Source organism: Trachinotus anak, unplaced genomic scaffold (assembly GCF_046630095.1).
Source record: "Trachinotus anak isolate AG129_WGS33_773 ecotype Australia unplaced genomic scaffold, CSIRO_AGI_Tana_v1 ptg000009l, whole genome shotgun sequence".
Taxonomy (NCBI): Eukaryota; Metazoa; Chordata; class Actinopteri; order Carangiformes; family Carangidae; genus Trachinotus; species Trachinotus anak.
In genome coordinates, this window is record NW_027273860.1 from 16,937,017 (window position 1) to 16,948,007 (window position 10,991).

General features: G+C 39.9%; 1 long non-coding RNA gene across 2 annotated transcripts in view; it reads right to left on the reverse strand.

Moving 5' to 3' along the window:
- Positions 1-9,338, reverse strand: part of LOC139625539 (uncharacterized) — a 30,540-nt gene extending 21,202 nt beyond the window's left edge. For both annotated transcript variants that reach the window (XR_011691915.1, XR_011691914.1), the window contains exons 1-2: positions 7,626-9,338; positions 4,247-4,440 (exon numbers count right to left, since the gene is read on the reverse strand). This is a non-coding gene — a long non-coding RNA (uncharacterized lncRNA). The remainder of the gene's footprint in view (positions 1-4,246; positions 4,441-7,625) is intronic.
- Positions 9,339-10,991: the final 1,653 nt, after the last annotated feature.

Sequence of the window (10,991 nt, forward strand, 5' to 3'; positions counted from 1 at the left end):
ATGTTTCAAGACCTTTGGACCCCACAAAGGCCAAAGTCTTTTAACATGCTTTATAGGACTTTAAGCAAATAAGTGAGAGTTCTGTAAACTGAGTCCTGTATTCTACTGAAAATGGACCTCAGCTCAGGAATTTTTTGGGAAAGATTAAGACTTGACTGTCTGATTTTTTTTATATGTAAATACCTGAATTATGCCTAGGCACACATTACCAGGCAGTGAGCCAGGGGAATGTATTTTGTGTTGCGAGTGCACCGTTCTCCACTGAGGATTTTGTCCCCCCATCATGTAAATTGGAAATGCATTAGGAGGATAGGTATTAACAGGAGCAGTGACTACGGCAAACAAGCCGTGTTCAAATGGGCACCTGACTGTTGCTTTCAGAAATACTTGAAAAACTAAGACTTAAAGAAACCATCAGGAAAGCTGTGACATTGGTTATATTTCCTCATACCAAGCCATTCAGCTGTTAAACACACTGTGTCTGAAGACCAACTGCCTGTTACATATGCACAGTAAGGTGTATTCTGTAGCACAAAAAACAAAACACAAAAAACAAAATGGCATTGAAAGAAATAAAAAAAGGTACTTGCTGAGGAGAGGGTATTATTTGAATAATACTGTTGCCCAGTTGATACAGAAAAGGCTGTCTGGAAAACTTGAGTGAAGTATAATGAAACAAAAATATCAAGGTAACCCTCTGCCTGCAATGTATCATTGTACCTAACATATCACAGGTGCAATGACACATGTAGCCTATAATGAAGGTAGGTAGCTGGTAGAGACAATAGTACATTTGATTTCAAAATCTTCCTTCTGATTTATAAGGCTTTAAAATGGACCAGCTGCTTTCTGCATTTCCAGACTTGTTACTTCTTAAACTCTATCATGTCCTTTACATTTTCTTGATGCTGGCTATTTAACTTTCATGATTCAACATTTAAAAAAGGAATGTTCTCATGTTGTATCACCACTTGTGAGGTGTGCAGAGAAATACACTTAAAGAAAATAAACTCAAAGTTGTTGAAGAGTTGCTGCGCTGCCATCAGCTCCCCTACTTCCTGTGGCTATGATACACGATGAACCAAATATGCAATGTATTTCACAGCGTGTACAGTACATATAAAATGTCTGTCACTGTCTTGCGAAACCCAAGTATCTCCAAATTGTCGTGATCTTAAGAGCAGATCTTACTGTGCATCACTGCTCATTGGTTAAGATGAGGAAGATTTACGGATGGTGTTTAATAAACAATATAATTTTATATCCCTTTATCCTGCCACTGTTGCTGTGGCAGTGAGGATTAGTGTATATGAATATTGCTTCTCCCATATGAATTCTGTTTGATCAAACTAACCTTTTTTTAATCTCTCACGAGCTCCACTGTTCATGGCTGACTAATTAGTGGTTCTCCATAGAGCAAGCAGCACTGAGCACAAGTGTCAATGAATATTGCGAGTACAGCTATAGCGCACTCCTTAGTGCTCAACACGGGGAGCTGATTATACACCTGTTTGCTAACATATGCAAATTGAATGCATGCTTGTTTAACATACAGCTAATTTGCTTTTATTCTGGCAACTAGGTCACAGCAGCAGTGAAAACAAGAAGTTAAAGCCATCAGTTGTGTTCTCATTTAAAAAAAAAAAAAATTATATTAATATATTTTAGTTAAGCCAACCATAGAAATTGTGACATCGATGTGTTTAAAAAAAAAAACAAAAAAAAAACGGCATGAATTGAAGAACAAAAATGAGAAATCTGATGGGGAAAGCAAAAATAATCAGCATTGTCCCCGCCGGTCCCTCTCTTTGGTGTTTTTGTTATTCAAGATCTGCTGCTTGAGAAAGTTGGCAGATGGAAGAAAGTCAAGCTTCCCATTAAAAAGCCTCAGAATGTGAGAGCAGCATCCAAGGAAGCGTTTTACACTGGCAGCTGCATAGGTGAGCTTTTCACCATCTCAGCCGCATGTCATCGAGAGAGGGGGATCTTGTCAAACGCATAAAAATGAATGGTTCTCTTTGCATTTGCAAGTGAGTTTCAAACCTGGAAAGAGCAAGAGAGACTAGGATGAGAGGCTGTACAATTGAGAATGGGGAGTAGGGTGGGGGGCAGAACGACAGAGGCAGGCAGAAAAATCGGAGAATGGAGCTTTTCTTCAGGTTATATTTGGGGTCTCTGTGACAGCTGAATTCCCTTTGCTCCCTATTCTTCCAGGCATCATGTATCAGTCTCGGCTGCCACTGTTAAGATAGAAAAGGCAGCTGATGAAGAGAGCAACCTCAGCCAGCCTCCGCTTGAGCTACACAGCCTCCAAAACCATTTGACTGTTTGCTACAGTGGATCATGAAGAGAAAAGACTCCTGCACACTGACATCAGTACCATTTCTCAACTTTCTTAACTTCTCTCATTGTGTTGCAAATGATTCAGTGCTGCCGGGTCCTCCATCTGTTCAACACCACTTAAATCTGCAGCTCTTATCTCAAAAGAATCAGTGTTATTGATCTCTTCTTTATGATACAAGCTCTGTTTTGGCCAGAATTTAATCTGTGTGTGTGTGTGTGTGTGTGTGTGTGTGTGTGTGTGTGTGTGTGTGTGTGTGTGTGTGTGTGTGTGTGTGTGTGTGTGTGTGTGTGTGTGTGTACACATACATATATGTATGTTAAAAAAACCTCTAGGGGGAGTTTTTCATCTTATAATGCGGATCAATAGGTTCAGTCAGATTAGATGGTCGCCAAAGCACAACCATTACTCCACTCCACAGAATTTCCAATTCAAAACAGAGGACTCAAATGGTGTTCTACACCTGTCAACATGAAATCTTACCAATTGTTTTTAACAAGTGGAGTCAGGGGCAGCTCTCACCCCAGGACAAGCAGCTCTGGAGGGAGGCAGCAACCTCTGTTTGGCATCTGCGTGTAGTCAATTTATTTAGTTATTGCTCTGTTTCCGCTGTCTACACTTTCCTCTCTACATTTCACCACATGTAAGCACACCATCAGTGAAAAACATCAATAATAAATACCTAATGGGCCATAATGCTCTCTTCTGTTGTATTGTTTCTCACATTTGTCCTGTGCTAAAATACATGCTGAAAAGCACCACATCATATGATGAAGTGTAGTGTGTCTTTATGCCAGCCTTAAGGCTAATAAAGGATCAGATTACCCAGATTACACACATTTAAAAAAAAAAAAAAAAAGAAAACCTTTACCTCTAGCGTTATCAGTTTATCCAGATAATTTTGCCCTTATTTGAACATTTTTTAGAGGTCTGTCTTCAAGATTTCTTCTACCACCTAGTAAATTGAACCTACAGAAAACTTTTGACACTGAGGTCTGTGGGTGTTGGAGACAAACATGAACACTGCTTCTGGAAAAACATGTTATTTTTTAGCTATTCCAATGTCGTTTTTCAATTCTGAAAGCACACAAAATGCTCCCTATCTGCCTTTGTGTTAGAGTGGAGACAGAAACCTCAAAGATGGTATCAGGGACCAAGCAGTAAGACTCAAGGACTTGGCAGATGCCAAAGCATAAACAGGCACAACAGGAGAAAGTGAAAAGAATTCATTTGAAATTATGGGACATTTACTTGGAGTAAAATACAGCCCATTTATGTACAGGTTAAACAAATTAGAAGTTAGAGCTGCTCTAGAGCCAGGGTGGCTTCCAGTTTTAAAGCTAAGCCAAGCTAAGCTAAATGGCTCCTGCCTCATATTTATCCTGCAGATGAGAGAGTGGTATCAATCTCCTCATCTCACTTTTAAAGAAAGCGAATAAGCGTATTAGAAGCTACATGCAGTTTTGGCAGGTTCACCTAGCTGAAACTAATGCAGGCATTATACAGAAACATAGCTATAATGCAGTGCAGTTTAACAGCCCCTACATCTATTGCCTTTAAAATGATCATAAGGTTGAAATACTACATTTAATAAAACTGGACATTATAACTTCCATGAATGATTTATTGCAGAAATATTCAATGGAACTGCATTATGTTTAGCTAGGTGTCCCTAATAAAATGATCTTTTGATGAAGAAAGCACTCAACCCTGGACATATGAATCAGAACAAATGTACAACATAAATTGACAGCATTGACAGAACAGCTGACTAAAACACATGTTCTCAAATGAAAAGAAACCAAATTAAGGTCATGAAGTTTAGGATTTCTGGGCTCAAATGCCAACACGAAGGCCGGTTCAGTTGAAAACTTATTCAACAAAGGGAAAACACAAAAGACTTACTTTAAAGGTGAAAAACTGGAGATCAGGCAGGAACACAGCAACTCTGAAGAGTCCCAACTTGAGTAATCCAAACAGACACAGGGGAAACAGATGAGCTGACAAGACAAAGACTTAAATACACAGGGGAGGGTTAGGGTAATTGAACACAGGTGAAACACATCAGGGTGGGGCAGACAATCACAAAGGAGGGAAAACTAGACAAAACAGGAAGTAAAACAGAGGACACACAAGTTAAGTTATTTCAAAATAAAACAGGAAATAAACAAAAGTCCAAGCACAGTCATAATGGGTGCATAAGAATTAACCTGTGGCGTACAGAAACAAAAAACAATGAGTTGCGTTATTTCTTGAAGTATGTTTTCACAGGCAACTTTCTGAATGAACAAAGGGGAATGAACATACCCCTTGCTATCAGAATAGCAAGGGGTATGTGACAAAATCTGTTTTCTGTAATTGGGATGAACTGATCGTTACATTTAATATACATTAAAACCTAAACCAGTTATGCAGTTTCCTGTTTGAGTTTGGTTTTGGTAATTTGTTTGATGCATCAGATTCAGTGCGTAAATTTATGCTGAACCAATAATCTCCTCACATTGATAAAGTCTCTTATTCTCAGGATTTGACTAAATGACCAGTCACTGTTTTCACACCGTCAACTGGTGAATTCATTCAGATTGTAGGACACGCAGTGCTGCTCTGTAAGTGCTGCATTTATTGAAACAAAAGAAAACAGACTGTTGAGTTCTGCATCATTATTCAACCCTGGCTCTCATGTCCTCTTCGCTCTGCCCTCTCTTCCTGTTTGTCCTTCCCTCTGTTTACCCCACTTTCCATCCAGCAGGCTGGATTTATCCTTGTTTCACCTAGTTGACTCTGTATTACTCGTACAGTGCACTGCCAGAAGAAACTTGTTGTGTTATGCAAATGGACACTGACACAAAACTAGGCTGCTGTGTGGAGAAATTTGAGGTTTTCTTGAAAAGCCTTGCAAAGGATGTTAACAGCAGGTTGAGTCTGCCATCATTAAACAGAAAAAAAAAAGATCATTATCACTGGTTTATATTCACATGTGGCCTGATGAGCCTCTCTGTTTCAGTGGTGACACTTGTCTGCCACTTACTGTCCAACAATATAGAGTTTGCAGACATTCTTCTATCCTCTGTTTTAATGAAGAACATACACATATTCACATATTACTCATCATAGTTTTTCATTTCTAGCTGTCACTCTAAATCTATTGCTGGGAAAGTTCACAGTGTTTGAGCTCAGGCTAAGATGCAAGGACAATATTTATATTAACTGGCAGATACTCTATGTTTCTCCTTAAAGAAGTCGAATAATGATCACGGTTTATGCATGTTACTCCACACAGTGAACATCCAACCTTGTTTGGCTACAGGTATAAGCAGACCATGTGACCAGCTGCCTAAGTTACTTTTACATTCAGGAAGTTTAATAATTTTCCAGGGGTGTTAATATGGATGGAAAAACTAAACAAACGACTAAACGTTTTAGGATGCACACACTGAAAACTCTGTCACTCCATGAGGACTTTGAGGAATGAGGACATTTGACATGAAGCTTTTCTTCATATTAATTAATTTGAAAACTTTTGACCAGATGTCTCCCATGGTGGTTTTTATGGATGGATTTTTCACAATATTGTTTCTACTAAATCAAACACACACTGATAACTCCAAGTATTTCTCATCACATGATAAAGATGTAGCAGCTGTTTAAGGAGGCTTAAAAACGGCATCCTATCGTCACACTTGATGTCCTGCAATGGCAGGATCTGAGGTAGCAGCAGGTCTTCCTGCCACCTCATACTGGCCTTTAATGAAGGAGGTAATAATCCAGATGATGTGAGCAAGACCTACCAGGAGAAAGCAGAGGACACTGAGTATGAAGATAGGATTTTCAAGCCTCCTTTAACAGCTGCTACATCTGGATGCTGAGAGGAGAATCACTCCCAGCCAACCACTGATATATTCTATGAGAAAGGTTTAAATGTTGCTTGCAGCCTCCTTTGTACGTGCTGACTCAGACGGTCTCTGATGGAGCCCCATTATTCAATTAGAGCCCAGAAGAAGCCACTGAGGAGGTGGCCTTAATTCATCATTATGGAGACTTATTGCTCTTGCTGCTCGCATTTTGAGCTCACAGTTGCTGTTGCAGTTCACAGCAATGAACTACACAAAAAATAATTGTAAAGTCACACATTAGAAATACACTTTGACATATATTTGGGAAGAAAAACGATGGCTGAACAACATCAGATATTCAACAAAAAACAAACAAATAAAAACACAAAAACAAAAAACAAATAGTTTTCATGATAAGTATACAGAAAGATGCACCACTGTGGATTGCTGTTTAGTGGTTTAGTCACTAAATCCACTGCACATTAGTTGCAACATTTATGATTTACCATAATATTGACTCTTAAATGAGCAGAGCCACAGTTGAGGCTGAGCTGAGCATTGGGTCAGACTGCTGGTAGCCATGAGACAGTAGCAAGGTAAAAAATAAAGGCCAAAACACAGCTACCCCAATTATTTCCTATGTACAACCCCTACACCAGTGGCAGGTTGGCTCTTGCCAGTGCCCCCAAAACACTTCACACCAATGATGTATTTGAAGCCTCACTGCCCCTGAAAAATCACATTTTTTTTGTTTTCCAGAGAAAAGGCTGTTTTGTAACAGAGACCATAGATGGTTGTAACATTTTGGACATTTCTGTCTGTATCTTGGAGCTCTTTTAAGCCAGTGCATTAAAAATGTAACACAAACAAGTTACACGTGTCTGCTATTAACTGGTGTAGGGGTTATCTCTGCAACACAAACAGAAAATGCATGGTGTTGATCACAAAAGGTGACATACTACAATTCACTCCATAGTCTGGGTTAGTTGTACCATGTCCTGGGGTGAAATGTAACATCATGATATAAGATTTATGACAAAACTTTATATTGAAGCTTTTTATTCAACACAGAAATGAGTTTAATTGGTGTGTGTGTGTGTCTGTGTGTGAGGCAACTATGTTAATTACTGTCAGTCATAGCAGTAATAAGACATTTGAACAAAATGATATAACTGAACATAATATGCAAATTTGCACCAGCTTCAACGATTGAACATTTGTGTATGTGTGTCTGTGTGTGTGTGTTTTTGTTACATTTAACCCAGACTCTTGTGGCCATAAACCAGATTACCTTACAGCTAACAGCTAAAACATTACCACTGCCTGCCACTGCTGCGAACTTGCATGAAAGATATCTGCACAGATACCGAAACAGATACATACACATGTTTAACTATAAAGAAGACAATGCTATCACAAAAATAAATTAAGTGAAAAAAATACTTTCTTACCTTAAAATTAGTATTTTCTCTTTACTCTGGTTAGCTGGGCAGCTGGACCTGTAGCTTGGGCCGGACACTGGCAACCTGGGGCTGAGGTTCAGCCTGGAAGCTGAGGAACTAGTGTCTCTGTGATGTTCCTTCTTTCTAGAAGCTCCAAACGCTAGAAGTCTGCCGGGAAAGGCAAGATGAGTTCCTCAGAAAGGAGACAGCTCAGTGTTCTTCATGTCTGAATCTGACAGTGGGTTGGCTAAAAGGCAGAGAGGCCTAGAGACTGTGGACTCACTGCTAGCTGACCAGGAAACTGACTGAAGGCTAATGGAGGCTGGCTCAAAGTGAGGAGACTGGGGTGCAAGCTATCAGACCTGATGCTAGCTGACTTGAATGCACAGTGGGAAACAGGGGTGTTAATAAAGACCTTAAGCCAGTCAGGCAGACAATCTTTAAATTGGGCTTTTTTTTAAACCTCCGCATTCAACCCTCAGAACAGCCTCTCTTTTCTCACTCCTGGAGTCCCTTCCGAACCTGATACAGGCAAACCAGGGAGTCCAGTAAATGAAAACATTCAGAGGGGTCTGAAGGAATGTGTGCTGGGTCCATCTTTGGTCAGCTTATTCTGTCACATGAACAATTTTAAGGACCTAAAAGACAAGGGTTTTTGGTTGGTTTTTGGGTTTTTTTTTAATAACAAAAGAAACTTACAAAAACCAGCCAAAAAACAAACAAACAACTAAAAAAAATGTAAAAAAAATGAAAGCAACAAAAAGGGGAAGCAGGGGAAACTTCAGAAGTCCACAGGAATGACACTGAGTGAAAAGCAGGGAACACTGGAGCCTAACAGAAAATCCCAAAACACTGGGAAACGGGAGCAAGAGACACAGGGAACTTTAATCCAAACTTATGTCAACAGTAGTAAAACAGACAAACTGACAAAGACAAGAGGGAGCACAGAGACTAAATACACACAAGGGAGATTGTTGTTACTGATGCATTGATGTATGTTGCATTTATAGTTCCTCCCGACATGTTTTAAATAATGTAAAAATACTCTGCCTTGAATAATATTTTCTGTAACATGGTTTTCCCAAATAAAAAAATCAGTCAAAATGGAAAACTGGGCTGGAAGGACATCTACTCTCACTTCCTTGTGGAGAAACTCTGGATCAAACCTTGTGCCCCGCCCACCACCGCTGCTTGTGCAAGGTTGACTGGGTTGGTCCAATGGAGAGACTCAGCCACACATTTGAGCGTCAGTCAGACTCAGGTGCACAAAATTCAGTGACAAGCAGACATGTCACGATGGTTAACATGGTTATCATCTTTTATTTGTTTATGTTCTTTTATTAGTTTGTAACTGGCAGTGGCTGACACAGTATCATGTTTATTTTGCCCATCCCCCATCCCCACAAGTTGACGGGACTGTCATTGGTTTACTAGAGTTACAAGATGGAAACATGCAGTCATGGTGTTGACTGATTATCATGATATGTTTTGTATTATATATAAAAAACACCATATAGATTTGTTAGCAAGGTTAAATTGATTTTCATCGGAAGAGGTCTTTAAGTTCTGTGGTTGGTTAAGGTTGCGCTAGTTTATTTCTCTAACTTCTTTTTTTTTTTGTAATCAACTTTTTATTAGTTTCAAAACATTGAAAATATAATAAACACACATACATTGAATAGTGAATACACAGAACGCCCGTACCCATCCCTCCCCTCCCCTCAGAACATACAGAACACCCCTCCATCCTTTCCCTCTCTTCCCCTCCTACCCCTCCCCACTGAAAACACAGAACCACCCCCTTGCCCACCCTTCCTCACCTCAACTCCCTCCCCACGGGACACACAGTCATATGTTTTACAAAATCTGAGTCAAAACAATCAAATAGGATGATGTAACATACAGGATTACATAACATACAGAGATACGGATGGTCTTCAAGAGTCATGCCAATAATGTTTTAACGTCTTCTGCAGCTTTTTTCCACATCTCCAGCGTTCGTGGATTAGAATTATTAATGCGAGCTGATGACCACTCCAGGTACATCACCTCGAGAAGAGCTTGTAGCCAGTGTTTTATTGATAGCTGGTGTGGCGGAAGCCACCTTAAAACAATATTTTTTTTTGCAGCTGTCATACCAGCCAACCAGAGTCTACGTTTTACCTCAGTAATCTTGAGCCTGGAGTCATCATTCAAAAGGAGAAGTGCTGGTTCCAGTGGGAGTTTCCTCCCTATCAGAACAGACACCTTATCCACAACTTTAACCCAAAAGCTTTGTACATCTGGGCACTGCCACAGGACATGCATCAATGTTCCCACAACGCCCTGATTACAGAATGTACAGTTAGGATTGAGAGCCAAGCCCATCATATGTCTTTTACGTGGTGTTAAGTAGGTTCTGTGACAAATTTTGTAGTGGATTAATTGGTGATTTGGGTTTTTTGATGATCTAAAGACATTTTCCCACACAGTATCCCAGTTAATTGTACCGGTTTCTAGGTGTATATCTGTCTCCCAAGATCTACATTCGGGGGATTCTACAGGGATGTATGATAAAAGATTATTATAAATATAAGAGACTGTTTTCTTTTGGGGAGCTCTCTCCATCAATAATATTAAAGGGTGAGTCCTCAATTCAGCCCCCCAAGGAACCTTGAGTGAATTAAGTGCTGACCTTACTCTAAAATAAAGGAACTGTGAGTTTCTTGAGATACTAAAGTTGGACATTAGATCCTGAAAATCCAATATAGCATTCTGGCCCGAGATATCTCCCAATGTCCAAATGCCATTTTGAGCCCATAGTTGTGATATGAACGGTTCACCACCCGTCAATAGATTGGCATTATGCCAGATAGGGGAGTGCGTGTGCCATTTTGAGTTAAAACCCATATGTTTTTCTACATTTATCATAGTTTGTATTACATATGATACTATCGGGCCAAATTGAGAGTAACATTTCTTATGTTTGAGTCCAGAGAAAGCCACATCCCTGAGTCTTAAAGGATGAACCAGCTCCTGTTCTAACGCCTTCCAGGGTGGAGCTACCCCTGCATCAAATCAATGCTTAAAGGAACGCAGCACGAACGCCCAGTGATATAACTTAAAGTTTGGGCTAGCCCAACCACCCTGGGGTTTGTCTCGTTGTAGTATTGACCATATAATGTGAGGCTTCTTGCCATTCCAAATGAACTTTTTAATCTTTGAGTCAAGTTTCTTCCAAAACCCTGCTGGGGCTGGTAGAGGGAGCATAGCACTTACAAAGTTTATGCGTGGGAGCACATTCATTTTGATTGTAGCTACACGGGCAGGCATCGACGAAGGGAGTGCTGCCCATCTCTCAAGGTCCTCCTCAACTTTCTTCAAGATAGATGAATA